The following is a 23627-nucleotide window of genomic DNA, read 5'->3' as shown; positions in this document are numbered from 1 at the left end:
TCTTAGCTGTTTTGCATGTTGTCCTGGTGTGTCTACATTTAAATAAGTCACCCTTTTGTTGTGATGCACCTTTGCATACCTCTTGTCTACAGCACAAATGGTTTCTTTGAGTTTCTCTCTGTCCTTTGAATCTCTTTTTATGAAGATTGAGTTGGATTTATCCAAGCTAATGTGTGGTTAAGCTAATCTAATATCTTAACTGAGAAAAGTCTGTGTATTTTTGCTTGGCCATGCATAATAACCAATAGGTAAAGTCATTCTTTGGGACCATAACAGTTATCCTCATTTGGCCATTATTTCTGATCATTCAACCAAGCCTGTTATCTGTGCCTTCTGCCCACACATGCACCACTGGTCAAGCTGTGTCACAGCCATCTCCACTCTCTGACTCACCCCTTGGCTCAAATCAGCAAGGCTGAAAAAAGATGAAAAAATAATAAAATAATAATTGCATTTGGCCTCCATAAAACATGAAATGATTAGCCAAACGAGTAATGGAAATTTTAGATTAAGTGTCAAAAATATGAATGAATATGAACTTCTTTTGGATACACATCCTTGAGCAAGCGGCAGAAAAAGAAAAAAAAGTGTCCAGATTAAAGCACTTAAGTCAAACGTAATTATAATTAAGTTGTTTTATTATGAGAGTGAGAATTGTTCCTGTGCAATTTCTAATAAGATGGCCCTTAATGAAATCACAGCTCTGATTTTAATTTAATATCTCACACACACACACACACACACACACACACACACATACACAGGGCGCACGCCATATCCCTATATAGTTTCTTTCTGAACCTCTCCTAATACAGGGCTTTAGGAAGTACGTAGCTGCACCACTTATCCAATAAAATCTTTTAAAAACATGAATGCCCTCACTGAACCCCAAGACAACACTCAACACTCGTAATATAGCAATATTACATGAAGAAGCTATAATAAGATATTAATATGTAATATAACAGATAAATGTGCGTCTTTGAAGGTTAGGATTATTATTCACCCAGTATGAAACCTGTATGGCTGAAGTACTGTATTTACTTCTTGATATCACTTCTGTTTTCTCCCTCAGAGGATCATATGAGTATGAACTGTGTTGTGTCTACTGCCATGACATAGAAGACCTCCTACTATGTTGTAATAATGAGAATGAGTCTTCCCTAACATACATTTAATTTTTAATTTTAAGAAAGTATCTAAGACAGATTTGAATTGAGAGAACAAGGTTTTACAGATAGAAATATACAGTATTGAATTCTCTTTTAATTTGTTGTCTTTTCCACCTGTATAGTAAACAATAGTTTAAAGCTATTTTTTTTTCTGTTATTAGCTTGCTTTGAAATGTAACTTTTTGTCATTTTTTGATTTGCTGGGTCTAGATCATTGAATGTGTCCCAGTTAAAAGATGATGCCTACATATTTACTGAGCCCAACAACACAAGCCAAAATAGGAGCCAGTGAAAATGACATGCTAGATCAAAACTGGAACCAAATACACAGGCACATGTCCAGGTTTATGGGTATTGGGTGTGTAAATATGCAGAAACGCACACATTTCCCCACCCACATATTCACATCCGCATTTCACATTTAAGGGATCACAATAAAGCCTTGTCTACTCATTAGCAGTCAGCTCTAGTCAGCCACCCACAACATCCCCTCTGTGCTCAGGATCACTCTTTTGCCAGCCTTAGGGGAGTACTGCTCAAATGGCACACACAGTGTGCAGTGCACAGAGTGAAAAAGATCACTGGCACGGAGAGACACAACACAGAAAATCATGTCAAGTCTCGTTGGGTCTACCGGGGATGTTACGATGTTAGTTTAAGGCTTGTCTGAACTTTTAACTCTTCCACATAGCAGTGCAGTTTGACATAGCATCTTTTTTTTTCTGCAAGTACAGCATAGAAGATGAAAACATTCTATTTTGTGTTCAGTGCCTTGATATAAGGACTGAGTCAGGATAGAGATGATCGGTATAGTGTCAGAATTAGATTACGGTTTTTTTTTTCCTCAAAAAAGTTGTGTATGTTGGATTTACTGTTGCGACATTGAAGTGATGAATTCAAAAACGTCGTTGGGAATGACTCACAAAATTGGAGTTGGCGGAGGCTGAGAATAAGTATTTTTATTAAGCAGAATGCTGTGTCATAAGAATAGATGTGTTCATTTGCATTTCCAAGAAGCAAATCTGAATGCGACATGGACTTGAGTTGCTAAAAGAAAATAAAACAAAATGTTGTTAGAAGGCATTGTTAAATTGGCAGAAAAAATATGTAGAGTGTTTTGTGAAGTCTAATGTTTACTGTTTGACAATATGCCACAAGGCAGCTGTGTTCTGAGATACAGTTTAAAAGTCTTAAGCAGTTAATTGCTGGGAGCATTTCCACTGTGCCAGTTGCTTGGAGCACTGTGTTGCTGTGCTAGTGGCAGGTGATCACACGTTCATGCCTGTGTGGAAACGATTTTTTTTTTTTCCACATGCACACAAATATATACAATCAGTTTTCAGAGAACAGTATTAAAATGCTTTGAAGGTATGCATGTAGCACCAGAGTATTTATATAAATGCCAGTGAGAGACACGGACTATGGACACTGTAAGACTTATGCATTTGCTACAGGTTTACAGAACATGAATGAATGAAACACCTTTTCCTCACATCCAAATATGAGCGTAAATATCTTTTTCATCATCATCATATTGTTATTATTTACATTATCAATGATTCTGTTTTAGTTGTGGGATGATGCCTATAGGGGGTCTTACCTAGTTAAGCTGTCGGAGGTATGTTGTGCAATCCCACAGATTGAACCCCAGACAACCAACATTATGTATTCCTCCTCCTGTCTCATCTCATTACCATGGGAACCGACGATCTCCACGGAGATGGTGGGAGCCTCTAATGGAGCCTCACAACCAACTTTATCTTGTTTACCTCACCCTGCAACCTCCATCACTTTTGTATTGCTTTTACAGATGTGCTCAGTCTCTCTCTCTCTCTCTCTCTCTCTCTCTCTCTCTCTCTCTCTCTTTCTGTATGTATACCCTCTCTTCCCTCTGCACTTTCTCCCTGTGCATGTCACTTTTTACTCACTTCATCCTTGTCCCTAAGGCCCAGTAGGGGCTAAGATATCAGCCATTATCCATTAAACAGAGAACACAAGAACCATATATACAGACAAGTGGAAAAAAACACCGAAATCAATTGATGTCGTGTCTGCCATCCAGGGATTTATCAGCACTACATGGATGCAATTTTAGCAATTTCACAGGACCGAAAATAGCACAGTAGGACGTCATCTGCCATGTCATTAATAGAACTCCTGCTATTTGTGCATTTAGATTGAAGGCAGAGCTCTTCTCTAAGCTGTTCTATGTCCACCAAGAAACATTCTTATTTAGTTTAGTATGTACATAACAATTTTCTGTAATTACAGAAAGGAATTCTAGTCGTTGCATGGTTTGAATTTTCAGTAGGATTTTCAGCAGTTGAAGTGAATTAGGAAGTATAAATGTGCTTAATGACAGTCTTTGGCTTGTTGTTTGGGGTAAGGGGTTGAGGTGAAACATTGGGGATTGGGTGTGAACCAAACCCCCAAACATCATAAAGGTGCAGCTAACATTAGAACATATAGACATAGATTGTGGGATGTTGACTTCTTTATATCAGGAAAACTTCTGATTGGCAGAGGTTATGATGGACTGCCAAAAAGGTGTCCCCTCAGACCTTCATCATAAATAGTTTCATTAGTAAACATCTGAGTAAAGGAATGCCTGACAACCAGAACCTGTTAGTTAGTTATTGGCTAGATTTACCAAGAGTTTTACTGTGTTTAAGTGCATGTAAAGCTGCGATTAATTAAAGATGAAAAAACAAAAAAACAGAAGCTCTCTTACTGAGATGGCATTTAGAGGTTTGCTGCTATTTAACTGACCGTCTTTACAAAAAGTGGATTTTTGCATGAGTGCTCATAAAAAATGTTAATGTTGGGAACAACTGGATAAGAGGTGAAGAGAACAAAAAAGGGGTAGATATCATGCAGTTTTCATGAGATTAACAATTCAAAATGTTGCACACACACGTCTTTCAGAAAGTGAAAATTTTGACAGAAAAATTTTGACTTAATTTTGACAGAACTTTTAATTAGTTTCAGTCCTGGTCTTTTCATCATGAAAATGATAAAATTGTAAAATCATTTTTAGCCATATTTTTGTTATTTGATTTACCTTATTTTAAGTCAGATTTTAGTCAATGGAACTTAAGTTTAATTTTATTTTTAGGCACAGATGTTTTAGTCACAATTTAGTCAGAACATGAATGATGTCATTAGGATGCTGTTTACAGTGTTGGATCTACTAGAAGTATTTCATTGTAAGTAGGCTCCTATTTATTAAGTTTTCCACATAGCACACTCAAAAGAGGAAGCCATCTAATGCCCTAAGTATGTCAACATAAAACCAGTTAGGTGAACACTGAACAACACATTTTTACAGACTTTTACCTGAAACCACATAAAAGAAACACATCCTTCTGAAACAATGTGCAAACATGTTCCTAGATTGATCTACACATGATGCCTGTGTTTCTGATAGTCCTTACATCTCCCAGACTGACCACAGCAGGGGCCATCTCTAGGATATATTTACAATCTTTCATTCGCTGTTTGCTATTATTAGCTATCACTCAACATTAGCAGATAAAATAAGCTGACTTATGGCCAGATGAAGAGTTTGATGGGCCATAGATATGATATAGATACACCATCAAGTCAATGAGTGTGTGAGAACAGTATGAAAGATGATCATCTCTCGTCCAATGACAAGGATGTACTGACACACATAGAATTTTGCAGAATGGATGCCTGTATTTAATTGAACATTTTGTGGAGTCGTGCCTGTTTGCACCTTGGGGGATCTTTGTAGATAGATTTGTCATAATCTTTAGTTTCAAGGAGCTACTTGTGAAAGGAAGGATAGTCAGTGAATATTTATCATACAACTTTTTGTTGACAAACGTAACACTAGTCACTCAGTGAAATGGCTGTTTTGAATGAATGTTTTCAGTCATTGTCTGTTATTGCTCAACCTCAAAAAAAAAAAAGCTTCAAAGTTGAAAATGTTTTGCTTGTGCGTTTCATTTCCGTACACAAGAAAATTTGCTGAATTGTGGGGTATTCTTAGAAATAATAGCCCTACATTGGCTGATAAAAGCTTTTGAGAGTCGTTTTAATTCTCAGCATAGATCTGTTAGGGGGTTAGAAAGGAATTTTTTAGAGGCTTTTTTTTGTATTTTTTTTTTTTTTAGATTCTCGTTCAGAAAGAAAGCAGAGGGATTAGTACATCTCAAAGGGATTAATTTGTTAATGGCTTGACATTTTGCCTCAGGTTCCCATTTAGCATCAGTCAGATCTGTTCGCTCGTTGCTCAGCCAGAGGCCAGATGGGGTGCCGATGACCTGACTGGCCCATCAGGATCTGGGAATAGTTCCAGGTACCATCAGCTGTAGGAGGAGATCAGACAGTGTCCTGCAGAGGACTGCATAACCTACATGCCACAAGAAGCAGGTCGTTAGAAGTGGACATGAATGATGAATATATGAATAGAAATGACAGATTGAGACAAAAGGTCGGAAACCTTAGAGTATGTTGGGGGAAGAGAGAGACACTCTGACTTTTGATGCCTCTTTTTTATCATTAACAAGGAGTTACTCCCTGTATATTTCACTGTTGTACAAGACTACAATTTACATAAAATCCACAAGTTGATAGGTAAATCAGTTAACTGTAATATCATTGTTTATATCCTTAAACTCTCAAAACTAACAACAAGCAAAAACACCAAATTCTCTGAAAACAGTTAACATCCTTTATCATTTCATAATATTCTGCCCCAAAGGTGGGCTAATATACAGCCATTAAAAACAGGATGCACTGCTCCAATCTCCTGTATTTGACTAATAAAACAATACTTCTGTTTGTGGCCTGAAACTCAAATTTAGTCCTCTGAGTGCCCCCCCTCTAATAATGCATGTAATCCATCTAGTCTTGGGCATTCCATAAAGGCATCTTAGACAGTTTCAGAGGTATGCCAGAAAGGGCATCCCTCACTACATGTACTTTGCTTTTAACCAGCTGGAATATCCTTTCCCAGGTCCCTCTAGATTTGAACTCTGTCTGCCTTGCAACCCCCTCCACTGAGTTCCACCCACTCTCCTATTTATCCCACAAATGGGATGCTTTAACAATACCTTTTCTGACAGAATAAGTTCAAAGGGTATTAGTGTCCATCAAATCTATGCAGTAAGAAATTTAAGTAAAAAAAAAAAAAAAAAGCCAGAGAGGACCCCACCACCACCACCGCACACACTCACACACACACCCCTGACTGGAAAAGTGAAGGATCAGCTCAGCTTGAATTTTACTGATTTGAAAAATTCTGTACAGCCTGGGTGAGTAAAGAATGCCACTCAACTTGGAAACGAATGCCAATCAACTCATAACCTCCCAAGCCCCCATTAATAAGACACAGACAGTCTCTTTCTAAAACACATACTGATGGTATAGGAACCTCTGTATAACTGCAACTCTGGTCTATTGATCTACCTCTCCCTGCCCCTCATCTTCAAATGAGCAGGAACAAAACTGCTGTCCTCAAACAATGATATCCAGACCTGAAAAACATAACCAATGACCTCTGAAGTTCCCTTAATAAACTTTGAGGAGGAAGCATTACTGTCATTTCATGCCATGATAAAGCTGCTACCAAGCTGAGGATTACCAGCATCCTGTCTCTGTAAGACTGTTGCCAATAGCCATTTCCATTTTGACAGTTTTGCAGCTAACTTCTGAAGAAGGTCATTTTTTTTTTTTTTGCAACATAAAAATCAGAGTACATGTGCACCCACAAAACCTTTAAGCCCACTCGCTGCCATACTGAAAGTATATGTGGTCTTTTGGTGTGTTCCATTTGCATTCCATTAGGAAGTCGGAACTCGGAGCTTGGAATGACATCACACCCAAGTTGACCGCATTCCAGTACAAGTCGGAAAACCGTTTTAGCCAGGTTAGCCATTGTTAGCAATACCAGCTGATAACACATTATGTGGTATTTTGCGCATACAAACACCGTAGCCACATGTCCACAGATAGAAGTTGGACAGTACTGTGTGTACAACTGATTTAATGAGACACAACTGACAGAAGTGCCAATAAACAGTGAACTACTACAGCTTTCGCTACCTCACTACTGGGAGCAGCCATCTTAGATTTTTAGGTCGAGTTGGAAATCCAACTTCAGGGGGTGTTCCAGTTGAAATTTCCGACTTGGAACTCGGAAATTCCGACTTCCCAGTTCAAATGGAATGCACCATTTGTTTCCAAGATGCACATCTATCTATCTATCTATCTATCTATCTATCTATCTATCTATCTATCTATCTATCTATCTATCCATCCATGTACATCGATAGACAGACAGACAGACAGAAGAGAAAGAGAAGAGGGGAGAGAGAGAGCTGATTGATTATGTGCAGTGTGTGTTTTGTAAAAAGAATGTAAGCTCTGCTTACACACTCTTCAGGGTGATTTCTGATACTGTCTTTACTGTCATATTCATTTTTGAGAGGTGGAAATGAGAGATATGCATGGAACTCCATTACTTGTCCGTACAATTCCATAACTTATTCATACAACTTAATCAATCAACAAATCGTTTGCATAAATAAGAACTGATTCATACAATGTGACCTTCATGGACTCATGAGTATCATCTATATGTCAAAAGCAATAGCTGAAATGCTGTGTGGTATTTCTTATTGTGAGTTTCATATTGACATATGTGAGGCAGAAAAATGTAAGAGAGTAGTAGTCTTCTCTAAGTCAGGATTTGGGATTAATCTTTAAATTTAGGTTTTGCCTCAAAGCAGAATTAGGTAATATCTGGCTCAAAATCATTGATCATTCTGTCCTCTTAAATACTGTCATTATTTTTCAGTTTAATATTTCTCCCCAATATAATCAAAATAATCTTCACAAAAGTGTTAAAAACTAAGTGCTTTGATCATGCTCAGTGGAAATACCCCACTTGTGGTGTCATGATGTGCCACAGACCTCTCCTTGCATCACTCACATCACTCTGTGTATATGACTCCTCTGAGGCCTGTAACTGAGGTATTTAGTCAAACAAGCAGTGACAAAATACTGTGTGCTTTGAGAAACAGAGAATCATCAACAGGGAGCAAAATAAAGTTACTGTCAGTGCCAAACAAAACAAAGGGAAAGTTTGTGCATAGTGGGTGTTCAGTCAGAGTCTGGTGGCTGAATGCAATCCAAGAGAAAGGTGGTTGTTTTTTTTTTTTTTGTTGTTTTTTTTTCATATTCTTTCTTCCTCTTCTATGAGCTGATGCCGTTTGAAGTGTAAATACCCCCATCTAGCTGAACGAGCATTCCAGCAGCCCCTAAACCTCAAACCCTACTAGCTTCAGGCAGGAAGGGATGGGCTCCCAGAAGCCTTCATCTGCATCCTGCTGTTTCATATGCAAATTGGCCTCCTCTCAGCATTCCCACCGCTGTTGCCACCGTTGCAGCTAAAAGGTGCAATGTGTTCATCCCTGTCTAACATAGTCACACTCTCACACACACACACACACACACACACACACAGGCGCATTCATGCATGTATGTAGGCAAGCCAAGGGCTTTGATCTTAATAGAGAGACGTGAAGAGACAACCAGGTGAGTATATACAACAATACTGATACAAACTTTGGGCCATGGCACTCAAAAAATGCAGGGCAACAAACTTCAAACAGACATTAGACACTGGATGCCATGTGTCTTAACCTTAATAAACAAATGGTTGAAGACACCTGCATAACCACAGTCACCTCTGTAGAGCTTAATGACCAATTCTCTGTAGAGCATCCAAATATGCAGACACATTATACAACACATATTCTTCATTCTATAACTCTGTATTTTTGATTAGCAATATTAATATTTTATTTCAGCCATACATAAGCAAATAAAAAGGGTTTAAAGACCAAGTTTGACAGATCATTGTTGATATGCCCATAAGCAAGCAACGTAATCCCATAGTTGTTCTAGCGCTTGCTCAGTTACATAGATATTAATGGCTCTAAATAGCTCTGTGTAAGAGGGTCAGTTTAATGAGTGTCAGCTAAAGTGTAATTGTGTTAAAAGAATATCCAAAACATTCAGTTTGGAAACTGAGTTATCTTTGAAGAACTAACATCACACATCATATGAGGTATTAAATGAGACAAAGATGTTTTTGACTTGCTATTTAAGTTTGTGGGTTCTCCCCTTTTTTGTGTTGCTCATTCAATTGCCACCATTTTACTCACTCACTCACTCACTAGCTAAGCTGCTTTTCCTGATTAGGGTCGTGGAGGGTCCTGGGCGAAACGTGGGGAAACACTCTGGACAGGTTGCCAGTCCATCACAGGGTAGATACACAGACAAACACACACACATTCATACCTAGGGGCAATTTAGTGTCTCCAATTCCCCTAACCTGCATGTCTTTGGACTGTGGGAGGAAACCCACGCAGACATGGGGAGAACATGCAAACTCCACACAGAAAGGACCCTGGCCACCTGGCCGGGAATTGAACCACCTAGAGCCACCATTTTAGATCTGTGACAATAATTATATATTACATATATTACAATAAAGAGAGAGACAGAGAAAGTCATGTAGCCAATGCTATGCATTCATGTGTTAACATATGTGCTTGACTGATATTTTTCCAGACAGATCTCACAGTCTCTGTATTCTGTGTAACTTTTTAATTGTTTTGGGTCCCAAAACACAGATAGAAAAACTAATTCAAGCGCTTGACATCCTGCATTAAAGTAGGAGACGCTAATGCATATTAATGAGAAAATTAATGAGAGACACAGTAGATAATTCAGTAAGACACTGTGTGGACAACTCTCCACAGATTTTGACTGGGGTGAATAGAATATGCTACACAAGGGCTGATTTACTGTCATAAAAAAATTCTGTTTTCCACAATTTGTACTGTTAACACAGTCATGCAATGGTGTGCGGCTAGATGCCTTTTAATCAGTTGACAGTTTAATGAATGATGCAAATCATGCATGTGTGTCCATGGAGACAAAATATGTAGTGTTGAAGTTGACTGATGATATTGCTATTATGTTGCCATGGTCCGTGAAGACTTTTTATTTAGAGACAATTAATTTGTAAGAAAATGTAAAGACGATGTATGCTCTTCTTAATTGAAATGTATGTCTAAGCCTCTTAAAGCAGGGAGTTCTCAGTCGTTTGTTTGTTTGTTTTTTTTACAGAAAAGAATTTCGAGATATTTAAAGTCAGTATTTCAAATCCTAGTGGAAGCTGAAGCATTTTATCTAAGCAATTAGATCAAGCTCCCTGAGAAGAAAGCTTGATATGAGAGAGAGAGAGAGAGAGAGAGAGAGGGAGGGAGGGAGGGAGAGAGAGAGAGAGAGAGAGAGAGAGAGAGAGAGAGAGCGAGGGAGAGAGAACACTGACTGATTTTGTGCAATGTGTGTTTTGTAAAACATTACAAGTTGAGCTCTGCTGACACACTCTTCAGAGAGATTTCTGATACAGCCTTAAGGCAGAGCTCTCATACATAGCAAAATGAGTTTATGTGTATGTTTTAAAACTTACTGAAGGCTCATGTGTGACAAACTGCATTTTAAAGTTCTAACACATTAAAAAAAAAAATAATTTAACTAATGGTATGATTATATATCCAAGGTATTTGCATATTTTCAGCTCTAGTGAAATTATGCCTGTCTCCAACAGTCAGTAAGTTTATAAACAAATACCCTATTTGTTATGATGACTCGTGAATGGCGTTCATTGCAAAAGGTTGTTTTATGCCAACAATGCCTTCTGGTGCATGTAGATAAATAAGGCCTTTATGTTTTCCTTTAATATAAATGCACAAAATGAGAGACCAGGCACAGGAGGGGGAAAAAAATATCATATTCAATGTCAACTTCACCATATTGTTTTGGTTGACTTAATGCATGTAAAACATCTGTTGAAATCAAACAATGTTGATAGAGCTGTTGGTTCTCAAGAAATGTTCATGTTGGAGTTAACATAAAGGCTGAAACTAAAGAACATGTACTAAAATATAATAATAGTAAATTTCAGTCAGGAGTATAATAATTAGACTTTTCAGAAACTCAGTGAGGCTATAAAGGGGAAGATGGAGGTTTGTAAAACCATTAAGTCATTCTGTGTCCAACTTTGTCTCAATGTTCTTGGTTCTCTTTCCTCACTGTTTCAGAACAACTCTCAAAAGTCTCTGAGCTTTTACCCTCTTCGTGCTCTGATTCCAAACCCAGATCTGGCTTTTTGTGTTTGCCCTTCACTACAGTGATTACATGTATCTGGCTGGTCATCATCTAGACATCTGACAGGGGATCGGGTTGGATATTAATTTCAAAACATATACAGACAAAGGAATAGGTACACTTAATAAATAATACATCAAAAATGTATCTACTTTCCTTGTTTTTTTGTTTTTTTTTCATTCTTGCTTTTGCCTCTTTTTCATCTCTCTCCTCTCATCTTGTCATGATACCATTGAATTGAAATCAAATGTGGCCCAGTGTTTGCCAGTGAGTCCTAGTAGATCTCTATCTAATGCTAAGTCTCTGTAAACATTAAACGATGGCCTTTTATTTATGCATGAAGGAAAAGAAAAGGGAAAAAAAAGACAAAGCAAAAGTCTTTGAATGTGAGAACTATCACCACAACTTCAGACAAAATATAACAGTCGGCATGAAGTTTGCTGTCCCAGTGTACATTTCACAATCTGATAGACTTGAGTCGTTTTGTCTATCCAGGCTTTAACTTTTCTTTTCCCGCTTGCCTGCTCTCATTACCTCAATCTCTAACTGCATAGTATTTTTTTTCCCAACTGCATTACATCCTCCCTCTGTACTTGGTTCCACAGAAAAGAATGAAAAGATGGAGGGAGGGAGAAAAATTCGTCAGGGAACAACATCCTAGTTTCTGTTTTCACAGATGAGCACGGTGAACTGATCACCTTTGGCAAAAAAAAAAAAAAAAGAAAGAAAGAAAAAAAAAAAGGAAAAAAAAAAACATTTGGAGAGAGAGGTAATACCTTTGAAGCAGAATGAATAAAGCCCAACATGAAAAAAAAAAAAAAAAAAAGACGAGTGCACGAGTTGCAATCTTTTGCCTGATGTGCACTTTGTTTCAAAGTGTATGCTGAGACGGACACTTTTGTTTTCCCTCTCTCCTCTGCAGTGTCCCATAGCATTTTAAAACAGTTGAGTAGAGAGGCAGTTTTGCTTTCCCTCTCTCCTCTCCACTCTTCCATAGCATTTTTAAATAGTAGAGTAAAGCAAAAGCAGCAGCTGCTTTTTTTTTTTTTTTTTTTGAGCCGTCATCCTCAGTTTTGCCAGCTTCAGTTTGTCCGCCTATACTGGGTGAAAGACATAAGAGTGAAAGACATAAGCCTCTGCCACTGTGCCAAGATCTGTTTTGATATTTAATATCAAAATTTTGATATATAATATTTTTTAATATTTTATTTATTTATTTATTTATTTACATTAACATTAATTTAATTTGTTTGATCTTTTTTATCTTTGCTGAAAACAGCTCTATAATAACATTAGGATCCTTAGCTGGTGTCTTTTGTACTTATCTTGCTGAAAAAGATATCAAATATTGAAATGTTGAAAATAGTCTAATGTCACCATACTCATGTGTAATCATATGAAATGTCACCCAAACTACCAGATAAAAGTGCATTATCCCAAGAACAAACCTCAACCTTACATATATATTTTAATCCAAACATGTTTGTAGCATATTTAATCAAAATTAAATAGATATGATTAAGTGTAAATAGAAATGAGGACTGATGGATAAATAGTGGCCTCTAATGGATGAAAAACAGCATTGCTGCCATGTCAAATACTGACATTGTTCCACAAATATATCCTGAATATTGACATTTGTCCAGACATTTATACCGATGTCTGTTTCTTTGTGGTCAAGTGCATGATGTGAGTGTGCATTTTGCAAAATGTGATGCATGCGTGTGATTCTGCATTTACATCAGTGTTTGTTGATAACTATGTATTTATGTAAGTTCCATAACTCTTAGGTTTGAACTGTGTCTATAAGTACTTTTGAAGGACTCTAGATCTCTAATGAACTCTGCTGCCCCCTGTTCAGCTGTATGACTGGCTGGCAGCAGGCGAGAATCTGTTTAAGCCTCTTCAGAAGAGAAGATGTTTCTCTCATGTTTCTGCCTCCTCAAGCTCCCATCAAGTGCTACCCATATGTTGGAAAGCCTGTTTAAAAGGGTCCCAAGCTGATTTGCTCACATATTTTTCATTTAATATGGGTTGGTCATGTTGTAGAAATTTCTCCACATGTTCCCTTTAGAAGGACTGTCACCTACCAAAGGTAAGGCAATAAAAGCTGTGGACCAAAACATAGGTAGAACACACATACAACACTCAACATTGTGTGTGTATTGATGTGTATAACTGGGTTTGCGTGTGTATGTGTGTGTGTGTGTGTGTGTGTATGCATGCGTGTTCTCTAGCCCTCCCTGTATTGGGATGTTAAATGTTTAAGTCGTGACTCAAAGGCCTGTCCTCCACATTTTCCCGACTCACGCTTTAATAAAACATAAATTACAGTATGTTATGCAGGAGTGGACCCATCTGCAAATTATAAAGGTTTTCAACTAAAGGCTAGAACAGTTGTCTAATATGACAAATTGAAGCTGTGTCTGTGCCAACCCTTTTCTTCTCAGCTGGCAGTCTTCAGTGTTAAATATATTATTTAACATCCTCTGCTCATGTATTTTGGCGTAAAAAGAAAAAACAGCTTTATTGGGGTATGTTTTAAAGTTTAGGATGAATACCAGTGATTTTTCACGGCAGGAACACTATGTTTGTTCAGTGGGACAAACCAACAAGATTAATAACTAATCCCAGTGAGCAGTTCAATAATATATACAGTAATGCTTGTATATCAAAATTTTATATCATTCCTATTTTATGTACCCCTTCCTCTGCAGCTAAAAACATGCAAGCTATTTTGGTTATCGTTAACATTTTGGGCCAGTCAAACCTTTGGCTCTGTCCTGTGGATTTTTATACTCTTTTAGACTGCTGGAGATAATCTTTCTCTCATATTTTAAACCAGTGTTTCTTGCAAACATACTGAAACATATTTCACTGTCTATCAACAGAGCATCTGCACTAGTGTTGGAGCAAAGCCTAAATCACTGCCATTTTGCATCAGGATTGCACTCATACCATCAGCTTAAATTTACGGATCATCTTCTACAATGTGTGCTGACTGGTTTGTTTGTTTGTTTGTTTGTTTGTTCCCCCCCAATTACATACAGTGTGATCCAGCTAATACCAAGCCAGATTTTCTTCAACGTAGAGAACTTCAAGTGAGGATATCTCCTTCAGTCTGTTATTTCAACCAGTGAATTTGAATTGCTTCTGGGGAAGTCCAAAGTCCTCTTCTCTGCACATCAGTTTATGACTGAAATCTCAGCGATAGAAATAACCACTAACAGTACTCTCTCAGTACTTTTTACATTTATAGCATACGTCTATGGTAGCTGCTCATGGTAATCAGTGAAAAATGTGAGGTGGCTCTTAATGTCTTCAGGTTTTTGGTTTATTTGAAGACGTCAAGACGTTTATTTATTTAAGTATCTATCTATTTATTTATTTATTTCCAGTGACTGTTGTAAAAATGTATTCCAGGCTACTAACACAATTAAGGTAAGGGCAAGCCTGCACCATTCATTACTGTGAATAACTACCCATATAGAATATAATGGATGCCATTTTCAGTGCACTTTAGTGGCATTTCAGAACAGAACTGTATCCATAGAATCTGAGTGAGACTCCCTGCTCAATGTAAGTAGTGTTAAATTTTCTCTTTTTGTTCATATCTTTACCCTGATAAAGAATGAGTAGTGATTTGATGTCTTTATGATTGCTAGTGATTCTAAGATCCAATCCATGATTTCCTCCCATTTCTTTAAATGGGTTGAGAGTTTAACTGCCAGTTGACTCGGTATTGCTCTTTCACTTACTCAAGATCAGATTTATGCTGTGAATGACAGAAAGCCCAGAAAGCCTAAGGCCTTTCTAGAGGCTGACTGACTCCACACAGCTGGAGCAGAATAGATGTAATGACAAGGAATGATTTAAAGAGCAGGATCATTTAAAAATTGAGGACAATCTAAAACTTACATAAGGGCATCAGTATTTTGCAGAGTCACTAAAGCTAACAGCAAGCAATCATTGAAAGGGTGGAAGGTGGAAAGTTATCCTTATTCTGTCGTGTACAGAGTCTACGTATAATTTCCTCTGAGAGAAGTGCATATAGGGTGAGAAGAAGGGTATAGCCACCAGAGTGGTACATGAGCTTGGACGAAGCTTGGTATGTTTGAGACGCGAACTCTCTTTTTAATGAAAGGCCTTTGCAACTTAGTTGTCTTGATTAAAGGAAATCCCAGTGAGGTTATTATGGTCTGACTGCACAGAAAGGGAAAAAAGAGATGAGAGGGCTAGAGAGAGAAGGGTGCAGACCGCATTAAAACTCATTTGTGCCACAATGTGTTCAGTTGCACATAAGAGTGAGAATGTTCTAGAGTCCCGTCACATGCCATTACATTCAGACAGCTACTCCAACGGAGGATGTTCTGTTCCGTTCTCTACATTTAACAGTGCACTTTGCTAATGAACTATTGTTTTGTCCTTGTCAAAACTTTGTGGTCTAACTTTTATTGACAATACTGTTGCCGTGCCGTGAATGATTTGATCTGATTGAGACTTATTGTGCAAAAGAGCATGCTTGCATAGAGAGATGAGGTAGGTGCCCAGCCACAAGAACTAGAATTATTAACGGCTACCATCCCTACTGATTAACGGCTTTATTTCGAAGAGCCTGGGAGGCAACCTAAAAACGTCAATAATAAACAAAGTGTTTTTCTCAGCTAATCTGTATAGTTACTGTTTAACGTTGCTGACTAGGCCAGCAGCTGAATAAAAGGTCTTAATGAACAAATCTCCATTGACTGTATTTAGAGATTTAGATCCAGAGAAGAGGGTACTGCTTACCCTCAATGACATAAGAAGGTGGGTCGATGAAAGGCTATTGTGTGCTTGGGGTAAGATCTGTTATTTGAAAAAAAAAAAAAATTGTGTCAGATTTTTTTTGTTGCGTTTTTCCCCTGGCTTTTTTTGACAAGAAGAGGAGCATCGATCCCTCAAAACTTTCAGACTTGGACTTTTTCAGATGACATCTCTTTTGTCTTTAGCTGCATTAAAATGGTGCCAAACAATCAGTTTTGGCAAAGTTTCCTGCAGTAGGTCAGACGTCTCTCTCTCTCTCTCTCTCTCTCTCTCTATCTCTCTCTCTGATAATGGGCCTTTCTGATAATGGGTCTTTAGTGTCAAGGGTCAAAGGTAAGGCAGGAGCCAGGCATAAGTTCCAGACATCTATTCTGTGAAAGCCAGACATACGTTCAGTGAAAACCAGACATATATTCAGAACTACTCAGTTACGTGAATTATTTAAATTGTGTTTCATGCCTTTTTAAGCTTAATCTAATTAAGCTTACATATATATGGGCTATTCATAATAATTATAGTATAATGCTCACAATTACCTAAATACTTATGACATTAAAATATGATCGAGTAGCAATGAAGGGGACCAAGCAATTCTTTCTCTCTCTCTCTCTCTCTCTCTCTCTCTCTCTTTTTCATAAATGTGTTGGTCTATTCTATGATAAAAAAAAAGCACAAAGAGAGAACATCCCCTGTTCCAAAAGGTTACACGTCTGTCACATGCCAAAATCCATAACTGGTCTGTCCAGCTAAGCAAATTCAGTCCCTTGGGGGAGGATTGTGTCAGGAAGATTTCAAGTGCTTCTTGAATGTTAATGGTGTGATTAAAATTAGGTGATTGGTTTGAGCATACTCTCATTGCATTTTGTAAACCTAGATTAGTATCTGATTGAAAGTTAATCTACAAAAGCCAGAGGCCCACCCCACACATGCACTTAAAACTCTAAATAGAAATGAAAACACCTAGAGTCATTTCACAACTCACTATATTTATTGAAAAAAGATGTCTATCTAGATGCAATTACATTGATAATAATCATATCATGCATGTGATTGTCTTCATGGGGAGGATTATGCACTTGCTCTTCTTCTCAAATCCAGACAAACTAGACCTCTTAGAGAAAATTAAGCAAAAACAAAACAGAGCCAGGAGGAGAAGGTTCCTTCTGCTAACTCAGGAGACATATTTCAAGTTTCTTTCAACAACTTGCTCTGTGAGTTTGGTCTCAATTTCATGGACACTGAGTATGAGTACAGCAATATTCTCTGGGAAAAGTTCCAGGAAAACAAAAGCAATTAAGTGAGCCTAATGGAATTAAATCCATCAGTAATATTGTTGTCTAGTATCATTGCTAGGTGTAGCCCACAAATAATAATGAAAAGTATCACAGTTCATTTTTTTTTCTGTTTATTCATTTTTTCCCCCTTAACTTTATTAGTGGTATTACGATACACCTTCTTGGAGCTTAACAAGATTTTTTTTTACTTTCACCTTACAGTGTTTTTGTCTAATAAACTGTTATTATGATGCCTCCTTGAGAGCAAGTGGAGAATTCCAGTCATACATTTTAGAAATTTCAAGGCACTAACATAAAAGTAAGAATTCTCCTCTCCTCGCCAAATAATTAGAGGTCAGATATGCTGAATAGACACAGCATGGGGAACAATACTGGCTTTGATAGAAAACTGAGAAATTCTTTTCAGTTTTTTTTTTTTTTTTCATAATTCTGGCATCATTGCAAACCCTAATACATCATGAGCAATGACCAAAGTAAAAACATATACAAATGAGTATATGAAAAAGCTTGAATTCGAATGTAAGCAATCTCTCTTTATGTGTCCGTGGGAGTTCATCTGATTTGATTTGATTGGGCCATTAAGCTGCCTGAATGCATTGGCTGTATAAACTTGTCTAATCAAGGGAATGAAAATTCAGATATGTAGCATAACTCCAGGAAAAGTACTTATGAGGAAGGAAATTATGCATGAGATTGGTAATATACTTTTGCTCCATTTGCTTTCAGTATAAAATTCTATTTGACTGAGAGAATTTTTAAGGATAACCTTCAAAGTTCAGTTCCATGTTTTTGAAGTTGTAGAGGAGACATTTCAAATATTGAGCAACCTCATTTGCAATCATATATTTGTTGAGTCCTGGACGAATTCTATTTCAAGCACGCAGGCACCCTGGTTCATTTTGAGTGAATGTGTGTGTGTGTGTGTGTGTGTGTGTGTGAGAGAGAGAGAGAGAGAGAGAGAAAGAGAGAGAGAGCACATGTGTGCATGCGTGACTTTGTATGTGTGTTTTCTACCGATTTTCTCTCTTTTTTTCTCTATTTTTAATTATGTAATGCTTCCTTGGTACATTTTATTTTGTTTTAATGACTAACTGATTTATGGTTTTAATGTATGCCCCTGTTAAGCAAAATTTGAGCAAATTCATTTTGCTCTGCTTACTCTTACTTCAGCCATAGCACTGATAGTGGCAATCTTGAAAAATTAGTTTATTGGAAATGATGTATGAGTTAAGTAATACTCTTCTTGAATGCCTCGATATATAGAGAGTGTTTTTTTTTTTTAATTGGGACAATCTCAGATTAATGTGTATGTACAGAATTATATTTTGCAGTGCAAAATAAGGTAGCCATGGTTGGTGATAGGAAAATCAGGATGGCACAGTGATGTAATGCAATATAAAGCTACATGACTGTTTCCTGTTTTATTGTGACATCATATTTTATTGTGACATCACCTCTTGTCCTGTGCACCACACTTTATATGTACATTTCTATTCACACATCATGCATAGTAGGTCAATTTGTGATATAATCTTACATATATTAGGACACTGTGTTGCAGCAAATATTGTAGCTAGAGTCTCAAACATAGGGAACATGGCTGAGAATCCAAATACATACTTTTCCACAAAGACATCATAAGTATATGCCACTACTCCATTCAGTATAAAGTTAAATAGGCTTTGTATTTTCTAAAAGTATAATTTGACAAATGACTTGCTGAGAAAATTGGCCCATGAACCTTCTCAGTACTTGACACACCTCTTACTTTCTCCTTTGTTCCCACAGCACAGTAACACCAAAGTTTGAAGCGGCCATCATCAAAGTTTGAGATGACCTGGTCATGGTTCGGTGCATTGTAACTCCAAACTTTTCGGTCACAACATTGTTCGTTCAAGTGCTACGGTGTTGTGACAGCTTTTTGATTGGTGTCAGATCTGCTCACCAACGCCACTTACCTGAGTGTGGACCACTGATTGGCCTCTCTTACACACTCCCATCATTCCCCCCATCACAGTCCCACTGTGTCTGACCTGGTGTCACAAAATAGTGACAGGAGGCCATCATATAGAGATCAGTGAAGTCAGAGACAGATCTTTGCTTGTACCCTTGGTAATTTGATACTCCCTTTGTGTCAGAGATCTTGATGAAGTGAAGGCTTTGTGATAGAAACAAAGATGGTTTGGGAACATTACCCATAGCTGCGCTTCAGAAGACATGATGCAACAGAATGACATAGCACTGCCAAAGTTGCTTTGATTTTCTCTACAGCAACAGTAATTGCAACATTGTGTGATGATAGTGGAGTGTCCAGTTGCTAAGATTTATCCATGATTACATACAATGTTATAGATGGGTCAGGTGGGAATATGTAGCATGAAAGTCTGAGTGCATCAACACACTTCTTCCCTGATGACCAAAACCACACAGTCAATCAATGAACACCACAAGACTTAACACCTTATACCAACCTTTTTTTTGATTTGGTGTTGGTTGGACTGATTGATGGACCAGCACAAAAGACTAGCAACAGCTAACAGATCTGTCCTACTGCTGGATAAAATGCATTCAATACCATACATATCCATACATGTCAGGTTTTTGTTAATGATTCAGTCATCTCTGAATTAATAATAATAATAATAATAATAATAATAATAATAATAATAATAATAATAATCTCACAGCCACTCAAACCTCAGATATCTGTATCTCTTACTGTCTGTTACTATCTACCCTCTTGTTTTCTTGGATTGCTGAGAGAGATGGTATTATTTGATATCGAAGTCATTTGTCTTACTGGCTGTGTTTTGTTCTCAGTTAATGCTAATGCTGTGAGGAGATGATAGCTCAAAGGGTGGCTGCTGTCATCCAGATGATGCCAAGGGCAAAAGAGGAAAGTTTGCTTTGAATGCGAGTTCTGAAGGATGTGGCTGTAATCACTGAATACATTAACCTGACATCTTCAGTGTGTCGTTTGTGTTGCCAGCAGTATATGTGTGTGTGTGTGTGTGTGTGTGTGTGCGTGTGTGTGCGCGTGTGCGTTTTAACACAGAGGCTCTGTCTTGTAGTGACAAATCTAATGTGTGAGTTTCATTATTTATGGCCCACAATCCTCATTAAATAAAGAATAATGCTCTCCACTCAAAGACAACTTCAGCTTTCCAGTCCCAGCATTGATCTGTCCCTCTCTCAGAGCCTTCTTATTTAACCCTGTCTGTGAGCAATGAGCATGTCCCCTTTTTTAATGTTTGTCGTGTTTGTCATTGCCAGCTGATGGAATATCTATTACTCTGAGACACACCCTTTAACTAGTTCTGTCAAATCAGATTTGTCTCACAAAGAAAATGAGAACATAAAGAATTAATGAAAAAAGAAGAGGATTCCAGAGAGGATTTGAAAGAAAAAGCAGAAATAAGAAAAGCAAATGAGACTTTCATGCATATTGTCTGTGTTGGGGGGGGGGGGGGTTATGAGATAGCTGTACATGTACAAAATTCATCATAGAGGGAGCATGAAAACACTCTGTGCTCATTCTTACAGCAAGCTATCGTCCGGCATGCCCTAATGCCAAATTGAAGTTGTTGATGTGGATAAGAAATAAGAGGAAGATAGCGAGATAGAGTTGAGGGAACTAAGATTCAGTGTGAAGCCTGAAGCGGTCAAACTGAATAAGGCCGAAGTGTGCTGAATACAAAGCATTGTAAAATATGCACTGAAGAGACTGAATATGAAGAAACTGTCACTTTTACAGTCAACAAGGGTAAGGGATTAAATAAGAAGTGCATTGATAGTTTTGGGGGGAGATAAACAGAAAGATAAGATTGGGGAGTGACTCGAACAGTTAAGGTAACTGACATCGTGAGAAGGTACTCATGATAGACACATTTTGTGCGTGATTCTGAATGCATGCCAAGTGCTAATAAATTACATCTGAATCTTTATGTCAGCCTACATATTGTCCATCCATTTTCGATATTGAACTATCCAGGAGAGGTTATAATATTTACTAAATGGTTTGCTATCAGTGTGGCAGTAAGTTCACAAAAAAAAAAAAAAAAAATTCAAAATGGGGAGTGAGGTTGTCTTGCTCTGTGCAAACAGAAAAAGCAAGATAATGAGAAACAAATTCCGTGTGAAGTCGTTTAGTGGTGGTTCTTTTTCTTTTCTTTTTTTTCTTTTTTTCATAATAGCTAGGTTACATTTGCTGATTTAATCTTTCTCATGTCTACCAACTGTCTGTGGCAGACCATTGCATCATTTCCACCAGAGTAAGGCTAAACCGCAAAACATCTTCAGAATAGCACACTGAAAAGAAATATAAAAATAAATAAAAAAAACAAAAAATGAAAATGAAAGAGATTTATTACAGTCCTCTGGTAATGTTGTTCATCCTGGCTAAAATTATATGTCTGCTGGCAAAAATCAATGGAGCCCATGAGGTAACTCTGCAGCAGCTTGTTGCGGCTGCAGTGCTGGCAAAGGTTCCCCATATACGAAGCAGCATGACTTAAGAAAACATAGGAAGGGGCTGTCTCACACAAGCCAAAAAGATCTTCCCCTTCCTCTTCTTTTTTTGGCTGGCTTTATCAACCAACGATGATGTCTGTTGCTGTAAACCCTGTTGTGCTCTGGGTTCTGTCGAACCACCTGTTTTGTTGCTGTCAACAAGATTAGACTCAATGATGCTGCGCAGTAATGATGTAGACAGAGACTTTAGGGTAAAATTGGCCCATCATCGCCAATTTAAGCTCACACCTGGCATCTCTTGTTTTCATTAGGCAGTTGTCGAGTAGCAGTAAGGTATTTTTTTTTCTCCCAACATAATTTCAGCAACACGCCCCCTGCAATCCCCTATCAAAAATGACATCTTGCAGAAAGTTCGACTGACTCCAATGAGGGAGTGAGACAGATTTCCTCATATCCCTCCCTCCAGACCCATATAATCACATTTTCTGTTATCCTGCACTCCCCTGGGTCCACTGACTCACCCTGGCAAAAGACATTACAACTTTCACTTGAGGAGCAATACCAGGTCCCTACACACTCAGCGCTCTCCACACTCTTTACCAGAAATGAAGACCTTATTAGAAATGATTGGAGCCTGGAAAATGAAGGGAGGATGGTCCACATCTGGTGGGTGGGTGAACACATCTGGCAGAAGCTCCTCTGCTCTCTTAGTCCTTCTCCTTCATCCACCACTGTCTTGTTCTTTGGATTTGCATCTAAAACTTTCCCAGTGTTGTCCGTCCTCATCATTTGATTGACCCTTACTCAGGTGTGATGGAAGTTTCTCACCAATCTCCTGACGACCTGTTTGGTATTCTGGTTGCATACTCAATCCTAGAAATGCCCTTCTACAGCACCTGACAGCCAACATTTTAGCTGCCAAGAACAGTTTGTCCAGTTAACCAGTCCTTGCCACCTCTGTCAACCTCTCCCACAGCCTTTAGGCCCAGTGAAAGATCCCTTTGTCTGCTATTGTCAGTCATGACCCAAAGGCGCAGCAATAGCCTTTCCTAGAGGGCTGCAAACCCATTTGCACCATGCGGTGGCATTGTTCACTCCATGCTTTTCACACAGAGATGCAATCGCAATACCTATCAAGTGCATAAGTTGGCTCTTTGCCTAAAGGGACAGTGGGGAACCTTTTGTAAGTCAAAGAATGGGGCAGTAAGTGAAAAAGAGAAAGAGATGTTCGCGTGCTAAGTGGGAGCCTGTCATTCTCAACAAGTGCCTGTAAATGATATAGGTCCCCTCCTTGTCCCTAACTGCAGAACTCCTTGGATACAGCATTGTGTCACCAGTAATGCAATTCTCTTTATGCTTTGAAAAAGGACTGGAAGATATAGCATTATTCAAAATAGTATAAGCATTATTTTATACAAAGTGATGTTTTTCAAAAGGTGTTTAACTGACAAATTTATAGATGCCCAGTACATATTTGTGTAACTGAATGCATATATTTGCAGTTTTTGTTTAGTCGTTATTTTGGATGAATATTTACTTAATTTGCACACATATTAAGTCATTATCAGAGAAAATCCAAAAAATTTTGAGTTATCATTGAAATCCCATAACATCCACCTCTCGTATGCAACATCATTGTAGGGATGGTGTTTATTTGGCGAAACCACAGTACAGC

The 23627-nt window shown here is 38.0% G+C and overlaps 1 protein-coding gene across 1 annotated transcript in view; it reads left to right on the top strand.

Moving 5' to 3' along the window:
• alk (ALK receptor tyrosine kinase) overlaps positions 1 to 23627 on the top strand; it is a 252098-nt gene that overhangs the window by 152148 nt on the left and 76323 nt on the right. The gene's annotated exons all lie outside the window — the stretch shown is intronic.

Source organism: Chanos chanos, chromosome 10 (assembly GCF_902362185.1).
Source record: "Chanos chanos chromosome 10, fChaCha1.1, whole genome shotgun sequence".
Lineage (NCBI taxonomy): Eukaryota > Metazoa > Chordata > Actinopteri > Gonorynchiformes > Chanidae > Chanos > Chanos chanos.
This window is presented reverse-complemented; position numbering and strand designations above follow the sequence as displayed.